The sequence below is a fragment of the Sturnus vulgaris genome, unplaced genomic scaffold (assembly GCF_052056855.1).
Source record: "Sturnus vulgaris isolate bStuVul1 unplaced genomic scaffold, bStuVul1.hap1 Scaffold_195, whole genome shotgun sequence".
In the NCBI taxonomy this organism is placed as follows: Eukaryota; Metazoa; Chordata; class Aves; order Passeriformes; family Sturnidae; genus Sturnus; species Sturnus vulgaris.
The window spans coordinates 852,344-866,495 of NW_028276170.1; the positions used below are offsets into that span (position 1 = coordinate 852,344).

A 14,152-nucleotide genomic window follows, 5' to 3' on the forward strand; every position below is an offset into this window, starting at 1 on the left:
CCTCTGGTGTTTGTGGATTAATTTTCCTGGCAGAAAGAACTTTGGGATTCTTACCTGCACAAGCACGTGCAGTGCCTCAGTCATAAGTGCCTCAGAAATATCAGAAGTGTGTCTTCTTCAGAGTGTGGTCACAAGGGTTCAGAGTTGGAGCCAGTTCTGCGGGCAGGCTGATGAATAGTCTGGGGCTCCTCTGCAGAGCCCCATTCATTCTGGGGCTGCTTTCTGCTGGTTCTGCTGGACTGGCTCGAGTGAAACACACACCCAATTAACAGCAGTTAAATTACTCTGGCATGAAACAGTGGGGAACAGGCAGAGCAGTGAAGGGCAGCATGGACCAGTTGTTCTGGCAGCTCTGACGAGGTCTGGTTTGATACAGCACTCACAGAACTCTGCTCCACCTGTGACACTTCCACTTGAAGTAGATGACTGTTCCTCTTCACAATATCCACCAAGGCAGGTCAAAGACACTTTTACCATTTTCATCTTCAAAAGGGAGAAGAAATCAGCAGCAAACATGAAGTAACCAGTCAGAGGTCCTGGGAAGAAACAAAAGAACAAAGAGTGGTGGATAAAAACAGATGGAGCAGTGATCCTTATCTGTGTGGGAGATATCCTCTGCTAATGGGCCATCTGTTAAAACCAGGTAGGGCAGTGTTCTTTATCTTTTCCACAACCCATCCTTCCTCCAGGAAGATATCTTCTGTTCATGGGCCATTGAGTCCCACTGCATGACTGATAAAATTCCATCATCCCATTGGGAAATGCTCCAGCCAGGGGGAGGAGCCAAGCCTTTCCTACCTAGATAAAATATGAGATTGGGAACACCAAGGCAGCCCTTACCCACTGGTTTCCAGAGGACAAGAGCTACCAGACCTTTCTACAGGATCACTGCTTCAACAAGACCACTTCATTGGGACTGCTACCACCACCCTAACTAGCGGGGTGTCAGGTTGTATTCTGATTCTGTCAGTTGTTTTCTTTTGTACTATTGCATGTATTTTATTTCTCTTATGTTTTTCTTATGAAATTCTATTTCTGACTTGGAGTCTCTCACTGGTTTTGCTTTCAAGCGAGCACAAATTTGGAGGGGATTTTGGCTGAATCTTGATATTTGGGAGGTTTTGATCCGTGTCTTAAAGTTTGGGGGATTTGGGGTGGGAATCTTGGTGTTTGGGAGGTTATTAGAGACACAAGATGCTCAATGACTGCCAGAGATGAACTTGGGCGAGGAGGAACACCCAGTTTATGGAGCTCTATTCTTCTTATTTCCCCCTAAACCAGGAATTTTCATTCCCCAGGTGTGCGGGGATGGAGGAGGCAGAAAAGCCCCGGAGATCTCTCACGAGGAGGGGCTGCAAACCCAGCCCAGGGAGCTGCGAGGAGGAAAGACCCTCCCTGAGCCGGGAAGGCGGCCGGAGATGCAGGCAGAGCTCAGAGCTGGTGGAGAAGCCTCCTGGAGGGGAGAAGCCCCACAAGTGCTTGGAATGTGGGAAGGGTTTCAGCTACAGGTGCAGGCTGATCCAACACCAGAGGATCCACACTGGGGAGAAGCCCTACGACTGTGGGAAATGTGGGAAGGGCTTCAGTGAGATCTCTGACCTGCTCCGGCACCAGGTGGTCCACACAGGGGAACGGCCCTACTCCTGCTTGGAATGTGGGAAGAGCTTTGGATGGAGCTCTGACCTGAAAAAACACCAGCGCATCCACACCGGGGAGAGGCCCTACGAGTGTCCCAAGTGTGGGAAGAGGTTTCAGACCAGCTCCAATCTTCTCCTACATGAGCGGATTCACACAGAGGAGAGGCCCTTCCGCTGCCCCGACTGCTGGAAGGGCTTCAAGCAAAATGGCAACCTCACTCTTCACCAGCGCATCCACACTGGGGAGAGGCCCTACGAGTGTCCTGAGTGTGGGAAGAGCTTCGCCAGGAGCTCTCACTTGACCCAACACCAACGGAGGCTCCACTAAGGGAAGCTCTGTGAGTGTCCCGAGTGTGGGAAGAGCTTCGTGCTCTGCTCCAGCTCCATCTCCCATGGGAGGATCGGTGTTGGATGATCCCCAGTGACCCCCGTTGGGCAGAGCCCTGGTGATCCGTGGTCCTGGTGATCTCCGTGGGGTGTGGGAAAGGTGTTGGAGAGATTTCTCTCTCTTCTCCTTGTCCCGCTGTGATTTGGTTGGTAATAAATTCCCTCGCTGTGCCCAGGCTGGCTCTGTTGTTCCCGTGCCGGTGCTCGGGCCGGGATCTCTCCTGTTCCTTCTCTCAACTCCCGGGCCTCTCCTCAGCCAATGAGAGAATGCGATGAAGAAGATTCAGCCAATCAGAGAGAGCAGCTGTGATGACTCACCGCTTGCCGGGCAGACCCGCAGCACCCAGTGTTCCCCACCTGGGCCCCACCCTCCCCGCCCAGTCACGATCCCCCCGCGGGGTCCCCCAAGTCCTTTCCCAGTCCCGCCCCACAATAAACGGGACGGGGCGAACTGGGAAACTTTACTGGGAACACTGGGAGCAGCCAGGCTGGGGCAGAGTGACAGTAGGTCTGGGGGGAACACACGACCCCCCCAAAATCAGCGTGGGGACGGAGCGGGGGGGTCCCGGCCGCACCCGAGGCCATGGGGAGGGGCTGCAGCAGCTGCTGGGTCAGGAGCTCTGTGGGCAGAGAAAAGGGGGTAGCACCTGACTGGGGGCCCCATGGGGAGCGCACACGCTCCGGGGTCGGAACACGACCCCCGGGACCCTCCCCTCACCCTTCTTGCACAGGTAGAAGCCGAGCCCCAGCTCCAGGAAGACGAAACCCAACACGGAGTCCCCGATCCCCATCAGCACCTTGCTGCGGGCGGTGTCTGGCGGCATCTCTGGGGGTCCACAGGCGTTAAGACCTCCCAAAATCTCTCACTGACACCCCAAGCTACTCCAATCACCCTCCCAGTCACCTCTAGCCCCCCCAGGACTTCTTGAATCCTCCTCCCAATCTCTTCCCGGTCTCCCCAGGACCCACCAACGCTCCTCCTGTCCCTCTCACGATACCATAACCCCCTCCCAGTTGTCCCCCACCAGCCCAGGGCCCCCAAACCCTTTCCCAGTCCCTGACCGGTCTCACCAGGACTCACCAGGACTCCTCCCAGTCTCTTCCCATCACAGCCAATCTCATTCCAACCTTTGCTTTCCAGCTCCACATCTTTCTCCAACCCCTCCAGGCTGACTCAAATCCCTCCCTGTTCCCCCCAGCTGATCCCAATGTGTCCCCACTCTCTCCCAGTGCCCTCCAGTGTGTCCATCTCACTGTGGCCCTCGAGCTCCCAGCCCGGCCCCACCTCCCTGCTCTGCTCCATGGATTTCTACCCTGCTGAGATCCAAGTGAGGTGGTTCCAGGGCCAGCAGGAGCTCTCAGGGCATGTGGTGGCCACCAGGACCAGGTCCCCAACAGGAGAGGGCTGGTGTGGCACTGAGAGGGACTGGGAATGAAATTGGAGAGAGTGGGGGAACACTGGGAGAGAGTGGATTGGATTGGGGCAATGGGAGAGAGGGTGGAGGTCTGGGAGTGGACTGGGAATGGAATGGCTGGGGACTGAGAGGAATTGGGAGGGACTCTGGTGACACTGGGAGGGACCGTGAGGACACTGGGAGAGACTGGGATGGACTGGGAGAGCCACTGGAGTCACTTGGGGTGAGGGGCAGGAGGCCCCGGGGTGGGCACAAGAAGGGCTGACGTGTCTCGGGTGATTCCCAAGGAAGTTTTGAGGGGCTCCAGGGTCATTCCCAGGGCAGGGCCCGAGGGGACACGCTCTGCCCCACGCTCACCTCTGCGCTCCACGAGGAACGGGCTGGACAACTCGTAGTTGTGCCGGCAGTGCCTGTCCACCGCAGCCCGTCTGTACTCCATCCATTGCGGGTCGCTGTTCCAGTGCCTGGCAGCCTTGTCCCCAAAGGAGGTGTCCCCACGTGCAGCCCCACATCGCTGCCCAAGTGCAGGAACTGCTCCCGCTTGGAGATGTTCCTCTCCACGAACCTCAGCCGGTCGGTGCCGTGAATGAAGTGACACTCGGACTAAACCATCTCCTGGAACAGCGCTGTGTGTGCAGGACACAGGTCCGGGGGTGTCCCCCCAGCAGCCCCCCAGCAGCCCACAGTAGCCAAGGGCTCCGGGCCCCCGCCACACGCCCCATGGCCAGCGCCGGGCAGGGTCTGACACCTCCCCCTGTTGGAACCCTGGAAACTGAGGGGTTTGGGCTTTCTCTGCTGACAGGCATTGACCCCCAGGAAAATGCTGCTTTTTACCAGAGGCCATGAAGAAGCTTTCCAGAATTGTGTGATAGAACTGGGATCACTGGTGTGTAGTTTGAATAGAAGTGTGTAATGTCCCATCGTGTAAAATTTAGAATTTGTGGTTTTAGAATATATTAATACATGTAAAGCAAGATGGAGGTTTCAGGGTGGAGTTTTCTTTCTTTTTCACCTTCTTCACGGGTATAGGTGGTACTTTTGTAATTAGAAAATTCCACATTGCAGGTCACGGGTCATTGGTTCTTGGGCTATTATGGTGTCTTTTTTTAATTGGAAAGATTGGCCCTTAAAAGGCCTTGTAGAGAGAGATACGTCTCCATTTTTAGCCTGTTAGCTGTAAGTGCTGTAGAACTCACTGTAATATCGAGAAGAATTAATAAACATCTGAGTCCGAACACGAAATTCCGTCTCTCGAGCATTTAATCTCGACTCTAGAAAAACAAATAGAAGATAAAACTCGATACCCCCCTCCCCAAATTCTCCTGTCGGGGGGCGCTGGGGGCGGGGCGCGGGTGGAGTCCAGGTGAGGAGCTCTGGGCGCTCTGGGACTGCCTGAGGAGTCATCAGCGCCGCGCGCTCTGATTGGCTCAATTATTTTGGTGCCTTCTCTGATTGGCTGAGGAGAGGCCCGGGAGTTGAGAGGAGGACCGGGAGAGATCCTGCCCCAGGCTAGCGGTGGAAGAACATCCCATTAACAAGGCATGCAGATCATTTCCCAGCGGTGCCCACACTCCTGTAGGAACTAAATGCACCGAGGATCTCACGAGGGTCACCAACTCTCTGGCGGCCAAATCCAGCCCTGCGCTCCCTGCGGGTGCGGGCACTCTGGGAAGGGCTCAGCTGCGGCTCAGATGGCCGGAGAGTGGCTTGGTGGTCACCTCGTCTGTGAGGCCGTGATGGGCTGGGGAGATGCGTGCACACTGCACATAATCACTTCCAAGCAAAAATCATTCCAGGAAGGAGTAACAGCTTCTGACAGAGACCAAGTGTTGCCACCAGGTGCTCCTGCCAACAGCCGCCTGCAGAAAGGAGCACACACACCAATGCACGTGGGCTTTGGCTGTCCTCTGGCAGAGAAGTCCCCAGGGGACACAGGTCTCTGTGGCAGGAGCAGGCACCAGCATTGGCAGGCCTTGGGGGCGGCAGGTCTCCTTTGGCAGGGACTCTGCCACACCTGCTGATTTCACTGCTCCCAGGGCTCAGAGCAGCATTCGTGCCCTGGGCCATACGTCCCGTGTCTGTGTCACACTCCTGTGTGTGTGACGGCCACCCAGCACCGGGTCTTGTCCCAAAGAGGCCCTGGCAGCTGCTGTGGAAGGCCCCGATGCCCTTCCTGCTGCAGCTGCATCGGCAACCGTGGGGGCTCCTTCTGCTGCCCTGAGCAGGCAGAGCAGAGGAGCATCTGCTTGTTGTTTGAGCCATTCCTAAAATTCCTGTTGGGCTGTCCTCGAACCTTGGGGGAACGTCTTCCTTGCAAGCTGGGCCACTTTGGGGGGGGGTGGGGGTGTCCCCAGGGCACGTGGAGGTGTGTCCTAGGGCTCTTTGTGACACAGTGCACCGTGGTCACCGTGCAATAGGAAAGGGACAGAGCGTACAAGGGTGACCCTTTGTGACACGTCGTGACATAGGTGCTGGCGGTGACACGGCCACACCACAGTGCTCGGTGCACTCGTCGGGACAGGACGGAGAGAGCGGTGCTGTGAGGAGCCCCCACACAGCCAGCTTGTTCCTTACTGACCCGAAGCTTTTCCAAAGCGTTTCCTCTGCAGGTGGCCTCGAGGACAGACTGCAGGACACGGTGTCCTGTAGCCTTCCCAAGGCTTCTCTGTTGCAGCTGCCTACAAGGCACAACTGCAGCACTTGCCCATCTGGAGCTTTTCCAAGACATCTCTCCTGCAAGCAGTCCCAACTCCAAACAGTGACATGGAGCAGACACCACCCAGAGTGCCCAAGCTGGCCTGGGTGAAGGAGGAGGAGGAGGCTGCAGCTCCCTCAGCACAGCAGCCTGAAGAGCTGGAGCAGATCCAGCTGCTGCAGGAGGGTGAGTAGGAGAGCTGGGTCACAGGGCTGGTGCCTGCAGCCAGCTTAGCCACATCCCATCCCATCCCATCCCATCCCATCCCATCCCATCCCATCCCATCCCATCCCATCCCATCCAACATGCCCATGGATAGGACAGAAGAGGGGCTGGGGCTGAACCCCCTGGCAGCCACACCCCATCCCTGGAGCATCCCAGGGCTGTCCCTGCCTGGGAAAGCAGGGCTGGCCTGTGTTCTCCGGCCTCTCCCACAGCCCCTCAGCCCTGGCTGCGCTTGCTCTTTGCCAGGTGCCGCCATGGACCCGACACAAGAGCAGGACCCTGCCCGTGGCCGCTTCCGCAGAACAGCGCAGGTACTGCAGCCATCCCCACCTGGGCTGGGCCTGCTGTCACTGCTCAGCCCAGCACCGTGCTTGGAGCACTCCATGGATTCTCCCTCTCTTCCTGCCCTTCTCCTGCAGATGATCTATGAATTCATCATGTGCATTTGGCGGGAAGAGACCACCGGTGTGGGCACTGGGCTCTTGGCAAACTTTCCCCTCTTCACTGCTGAGACCGGGGCTGCCATGCTGGATTTGCTTGTGGAGAAGGGTGTCTCCAATCCAAAGCAAGTAAGCAGCCTGTGGCCAGGAATTGTCTGGCGCCTCAAGCCAGCTCTGCTGGGTTCCTTCAGTCTTTGAGGCCCAGCCCAATAGGGTGGGAAGGGCAGCACTTCTCAGGGGAAGCTGGGGAACCTGCTGCTCGGGCAGGTGTCCAAGTCTCCCTGGGCCTTCTGCAGGTGCCAGCCATGGTGAGGTACATCCACAAGTGGCTCACGGCCAATGAGTCTGCTGGGCACAGGCTGGACAAGGCCCTTCTGGAGCTGACCAGGGAATACCCCTGCGATGTGCTGATGACTCTCTTGCGCTGGGCCCCATCGGGCGACAGGTACGGCAGCCCCACCTGCCTTGAGGGTTTAGGGTTCCCCGGCCCGTTACCCTGTAGAGCCTGTCCCTGGTGACTGCCAGACAGGGGGACAGTTCCAGGAGCCTCTGGCTCCTCCGTTTGCCAGTGCTGCCATGTCAGCCCCTGAGCGTGCTGCCACGCTCCCTCCCTGCCCCTCAAGATGCCTGCACCCCCGTGGGCTGGCTGGGTGCTGCCAGCGAGGGCCGGTGGGCAGAGGCAGGGCTGACGGCCAGCGCGGGCCCCTGCAGCAGCCCAGGCCACAGTGCTGTGGCCCAGACCCCCCTGACACAGAGCTCTGACCCCACAGAGCTGCTACGGCCATGTGGGGAGTGATCATGTCCTCCACTGGGACTGCGGAGCCGGCGCTGCAGATACTCCTCAATGTGCTGAACGCCTGGCCAGTGGACAGTGTGTACACCTCCGATGGGGACAGCACAGGAGTCTTTGCCCTGGCTGTGAGTTCCTGCAACTGACCTTGGCTTGCCCCTAGGCCACCTCTCCAGCAGCTAGCTCTCTGTCCTCCCCCCAGCTGCATCTCTCTGCCTCAGGCACTGCAATGAAACCTGCCTTAGGGGCAAGGTTCAGGGGCACCAGGCTTGGTGACCCCACAGTGTCTCCCCCGGCCTCTCCCTGGCATGCTCGGGCCCTGCCACACGGATTTCTTGGCACTGAGTGTTGTCTCTGGGTGGTTCATTTTTTGCAGGCAACCGTGACCCTGTGGAGTGTCTTCAACCTGACCTGGTGCCCACCTATAGTGTTGGAGTATTTTCCCCGTCTCTTTCTGTGTCTGCTCTTCCAAGTTTACATCAGCGCACTGGATACGCCAGAGGAGGTTGATACCTTCTGGAAGGGGTGCCAGGAGCAACTGGGCCTTGCCACCAACCCCCAAAGGTGCTCCATCCCAGTCCTCCCAGTCTCCCCATCCCTTCCAAGGCAGGAGCCAGGGCTGCCAGCATGACCTGGGCTTTGCTCTGCACACAGGTTTGCAGTGCAGACCCTGAAGGTCCTGCTCTGCCGAGTGCAGTGTGAGCGTGTTGTGGTAGCCATGGAAGGCAAGGCTGGCTGGGACACGCTGCTCTGTACTGACACCCACCACTATGCAGTGGGACTCCTGGCCAGGTGAGACCCCCTTCTCCCTGCTGCCCCCGGCACTTGTGCCCAGGGTGCCCCACACAGTTCCCATGGGCATGGGTGAGAGGGCTTTGTCACAAAGAGATGGACGAGCAGACTGGAAAAGGCTGGCAGAGGAGGGTGCCCGGGAACAGCCGCCTCCCAAAGCGCCCACGGGGTGCTTGGGAAAAGACCAGAGCTCCGTGGGTCACTCCTGGGAGAGCTTTGCCCTCCCGGCTCAGGGGCAATGATGCCTTTTCCCCCCCACCAGGGAGATGCGCTGTGTCTCCATGATCTGGTGTTGCAGCTTCATCTCCTGCCTCTTGGAGCTCCTCAGCCAAGACATTTCAGACTGGCAGCTGCCCGCCATGGCATTCCTTGTGGAGGTGAGCCCCATGGGCAGCACAGCTGAGCTGCCTCCCACCTCTCTGCCCTCTCACAGCCGCAGCTGCCTGGGACGGTGCCCGTGCCCTGTGCTGCTGCCTTGGCTCAGGCCTGTGCAGTTCTGAGCTCCTGCCAGCTGGGCACCCCGGTCACTGCTTTGTGCCTTTCAGGTCCTGGACCTCCTGGACATCAAAGAATGGGGTGACAGCCTCCTGGAGATCATGGCAAGGCGCCTGCAGAGCACGTCCAGGGAGATGCGTCGCCTGGTGCTCAGAGGCCTCGTGCAGCTCAGCAAGGACCCCTCGATGGTGAGAAGACAGCAGCGGCTGAAGCTGTGCTGGCAGCGTGGGGCTGGGGAAAGCAGCCCCTTGGGCTTGGCTGGGCTTTGGGAGCTGTGGCAGCTGCTCCCAGCTCTCCTGCGTTGCTGTTCAGCTGCCCGAGTGCTTCAGGACAGGCTTTCGGCCCCTGGGCTCCACGGCAGCAGCAGCAGCGTGGGCTTGCCCTGCCTTGTCTTCCATGCAGAGCATTAGAATGTACAGCCTGACAGAAAGCCTTGTGGACCTGTTGCGGGATGCAGATGAAGACATCGTTGAGATGACCGTCGCGGTGCTCAGCTTTCTGCTCTCGCACAGACACCTCGCAATACCCAGCCCCATCGCCCTGCGGCTGGCTGGCGCGCTCTGGCCACTGCTGGACAACGTAAGGCTCTGTGCCCCCAGCCACGGCCACTGGGTGCTGCCCCCAAGTGTGGTGCCCCGTGGATTTTTGGGCCTGTGCACAGAGGGGTCTGGAGCAGCTGATGAGGAGGGCTTTTGCTTCCTTTCCAACAGGACAACCGCCATGTGCAGCTGCTCTCCATTCGCCTCTTCCAAGAGGTGATGAGGTTGGTAGCGGCCAAGGGTAAAAAGCCCCTCAAGATGCTTGTGAGCAAGAGCCTGCTGCCACTCTTCTTCAACTGCCACGATGAGAACATGCGTGTGGCAGAGGTGAGGACTCCTGGGCGCTGCTGTCCTCCTGGCAGGGGGCTCAGCTGTCTCCCTGCACCCGGGCACCTCATGGGCTCCAGCCTCCTCCTGGCCTTGGCACAGGGAGGCAGGTCCTGTGCCCTGGGCTGCGGTGCCATCTCTGGGTCTCTGCTGCTCTGCAGGCCTCTTGTGAAACGCTGCTTTCAGCACTAACCTTCCTGAAGAGGAGAGATCTTGAGCAGCTGCTGATGGCGGATCAGATGTGGAGGTTTGGCGAGTGCTTGGTAAGAACGCTGCTCCCTTCCCTGGGCTGCCCACGCGGGCTCTTCTCCAGGCTCCTCTGGCCCCAGGGCCGGAGCTGATGGAGCCCCGAGCTCCATCAAGCACGCGCCTTGCCGGGCCCTCTGCCCCGCTCAGGGCTGTGCGGGCAGGGCAGGCCGGGGCCAAGGGACAGAGCCCGCGCCAACCCTTCCCTCCGTGCCCTGCCGCTCTCTCCAGCTGGCACAGGACAGGAGCCGAGCGGCCGAGCTGCTGCGCCAGGCGCTGCCGTACCTGCGGAGCCCACAGGAGCCCCTGCGAGAGGCGGCCCTCAGGTTTCTTGGTGAGCCACAAGCCCGGCTCCCTCCCCGCCCCGCCGCAGCTCGGCCCCAGCCCCGCCTGCTGCCCCGGCAGCGCCATCCGGGCCAGGGCTCTGGAGCCCCGCCTGCCCTCGGCGCCGCTGCCGCCCTCTCGCAGCCGTGTCCTTGGGCGTCAGGATGCGGCGAGGGCCCGGCCTGAGCCCTGCAGGGGAAGGCGCTGCTGTGGCCGCAGGGCTGGCAGCGCCGCTGCGGGGCAGCTGTGCGGCTGGGGCCGTGACAGGCTCTGTGTTGGCAGGGATGGCCGGGCGGTTCCTGAGAGAGCAGCAGCGAGAGTTGCAGCTCATGTGCAGGGGTGAGTGAGGCCAGCGGGCTGTCAGCGGGGGCTGGCGCTGGCAGCTGCGTTCCCTGCCCCGGCTGGGAGGGCTCTGCTCCCTGCGCGCACGAGGGGCGGCGTGGGCAGAGCACAGAGACCTTCCAGGGGCCTGCGGGAGGGACATTCGTGGCCAGCGCCTTCCAGCTGATCCTTGCTGTCTCCTGCTTCCTCCAGGCCATGGCAAGAGCTGCCGTGTGGGAGGGATGGGGCAGGAGGGTCTCCCCAGGTCCCTGCAGATGCAGGCTCTGACTGTGGCTCTGTTCGTCTCTCTTCCAGCTCTTCAGGACATGACAGATGACACCAGCCCTGCCATCTCATGCCTGGCTCTTCAGACTCTGTACATCAACAGAGTTGTACAGAGCATTCCCTCCTCCCGACTCCAGCAGATGCGAGATGGATTCCGCCGCCTCTGGAAGTCACGGCCTTCCCTGTGTCGCAGGGGCTGGTTGTCCTGCGTGAGCACTGTGGAGAACTGATCCGGGAGGCTGCATCTGCTGGGGCCACCTGAGCCTGCAGGGAACACCTCTGCTCTACAAGCACTTTGTTTCTCCCCACCGTAGGATTAGTAAATTGCTGTTGTCATACACAGAGGTCCAGGAGCTTTCTTTTGGTGCCCAGAGTCTTCAGGCCAATGGGGAAGAGGGCAAAAAGGGTGCTTGTGCTTGCCAAGTTGGCCAAGCGTGCGGAGTGGAAGGGAAAGTGGCCAAAAGGCCCTTGGCCTTTGGTGGTTCTGTGGAAGCCTTAAGGCTTCTGACAGAGCGGGCGGGCAGAGGCCGGAGCTGCGGCGGGGATCCCTGAGAGACCGGTCCCTGGAGATGGCCAGCACCCCTCTGCCAGCCTGGAAGCGCCATCTGTGTCCTGCCCGTGTGTTGCTGGCTGGATTGCTGAGGGCTCTGAGGTGCCTCTTGATGCGGCTCCTCTGGAGCTCCTTCAGCAGCCAGGCAGGCCTGGGGGAGGCGTGGAGGGCACGGGACAGTGGGAGGCCATGAAGGGCTGCGGTGCTGCCAAGGCCTGCCCGGAGAAGGCAGTGGGAAGGCGTGAGGGGGATGCGTGTGGCGCTGGGTGGCGGGAGGCTGTGATGGGCCAGGAGGACTTGTGTGGATGGGTTGGTGGGAAGCCCTGAGGAACTGGGTGGCAGAGGCCATAAGCAGCCCCCAGACAGCCACCTTCTTCCTGCCAGCCGGCTGCTCTGGCGCTTCCCCGACGCGTCTCTGGTGCCCGTGGCAGAAGCCCTCGAGGCCTGGCCTCAGCAGGACGGTGGGGACAGCCCCGAGGTGCCCAGGCTGCTTTGGCCAGGGATAAGGAGGGACAAGGAGGCCCTGCTGGAGCACGGCCACTGGCTGCTGCAGGCGAGGAGCAGTGGGAAGTGGCAGCACTGGTGATCAGCCCGGGTCCCCAGAGCTGTCCAGGCCACTGTGCTGTGTGGCCAAGACTCCCCTGACACTGAGCTCGGGACCCACAGAGCTGCTGCCACCATGGCAAGAGCGATGTCTGTAAGGGTCGGTCCGAAGTTCCCCTCGATTTTGCCTCCCGACCGTCGCAAGGAGACCTCGAGGACCCCACCCAGGCTGACTCTGGACAATGGTTTACTGGCCGGGCCAGGTGGATGCTCATGACTGTGTGCTGGTGTGTTGTGTTCACTGGACCGTGCTGTCGTGGCACCAACCAGAGGTTGTGTTGCATCAACTGAGGACTGCTTGTCCGTACCTGTCTCCTGCAGCACCACACAATGGTCCATAAATCTTCCCACCTTTTGGCCAGAGGCCACTCACTTTGGAGAAGGACTATAAAAGAGCGACCCTCTGGAAAGGACCCTTTGAGATCTCTCCACTGATGAAGACCCCCTGGAGAAGACCCCTGAGATCTCCCCACGGACGAAGACTTGTCTATTGGATGACCCGTGAGGACGCCCATCTCGTCTGTTGGTAGCTATTCTCCCATCCCTTCCTTTCCTTCCCCTTTCCCTATCCTGTACCTCTCCCCTTTACCGTAACTGAATTGTTGGCATTTGATGAAATGCATTGCTGTTGTTGATTAAACTGATTTTCTGTTGTTGAATAAACTGATTTTGTCCCCTGCATTTTGCCTGTTTGCACCTTTGAGATCAAAAGAACCATCACGACCCCCGCTCTGCATTAATAGCGGATCGTGACAACTGGTGACGCTGAGATGGCACTGCGGACGCTGGGATGGAACTGGGAACACTGGGAGGGGACGTTGGGATGGGGACATTAGGAAGGGACAGGTGACACTGGGGTGGTGACACCGGGATGGCACTGGGGGCACTGGGACAGGACCAGTGACACTGGATTGGTGACACTGGGACAGAACTGGTGGCACTGGGATGGAACTGGGGACACTGGGATGGTGACACTGAGAGCACTGGACTAGTGGCACTAGAACAGGACTGGTGGCACTGGGCTGGTGACACTGGTATGGGTCAATGACAGGGTGGCACTGGGCTGGCACGGGGACACAACTGGGAGAACTGGGACAGGATGGGGGACACTGGGCTGGTGATGACATTGGTATGGGGACCCTGGGGATGTGGTACTGGGACAGGACTGGTGGCACTGGGATAGGACTGGGGACACTGGGCTGGAACTGGGTTAGTGACACCAGGTTGGTGGCACTTGGGTGGTGACAGAACTGGTGGCACTGGGTTGGTGACACTGGTATTGTGACAATGGGGCAGTGGCACTGGGACATAACTGTGAGCACAGAGACAAAAACACTGGAACAGGATGGGGGACACTGGGCTGGCACTGGGAGCACTGGGAGGGAACTGGTTTGGAGACATTGAGATGGTGACATTGGTATGGGGACAATGGGGTGGTGGCACTGGGAAGGAACTGGGGACACTGGGATTGAACTGGGAGCACTGGGATGGTGACACTGGGACACAACTGGTGGCACTGGGACACAACTAGGAGCACTGGGACAGGGACTCTGGGACAGGATGGGGGACATTGGGATGGGACTGGAGACACTGGGAGGGAACTGGGAGCACTGGGATGGTGATATTGGTATGGTGGCAATGGGGCAGTGACACTGGGCTGGCACTAGGACCACTGGGAAGGAACTGGGAGCACTGGGCTGGTGACACTGAGACAGAACTGGGGACACTGGGGTGGGAGTGGCTTGGTGGCACTGGGTTGGTGACACTGGGTTGGTGACAGTGGGATAGAACTGGTGGCACTGGGATGGAACTAGGGACACTGGGCTGGTGGCTCTGGGGTGTCCCTGGTGCCACTGCTCATGTGCCACTGTGCTGGTTGCCCTGCTGCTGTGTCCCTGGTGCCACCTGTGCGGTGTCCCCATGTCCCCGCAGTGTCCCTGGACTCAGAGCGCTCTGCCCTGGGGGTGGCCAAGGACAGTCACCTGCTTCTGGCCCTGGGCACGGTGGCCGTGTCCTGCCAGGTGATCCTGCAGGCCTCCGTGACATCGTGGTGACACCTGGCCACCACCGCCCATGAGCAC

General features: G+C 59.6%; 1 protein-coding gene across 1 annotated transcript in view; it reads right to left on the bottom strand.

The window, feature by feature from the left end:
- Positions 1-14,152, bottom strand: part of LOC148217977 (uncharacterized) — a 74,991-nt gene that overhangs the window by 40,900 nt on the left and 19,939 nt on the right. The gene's annotated exons all lie outside the window — the stretch shown is intronic.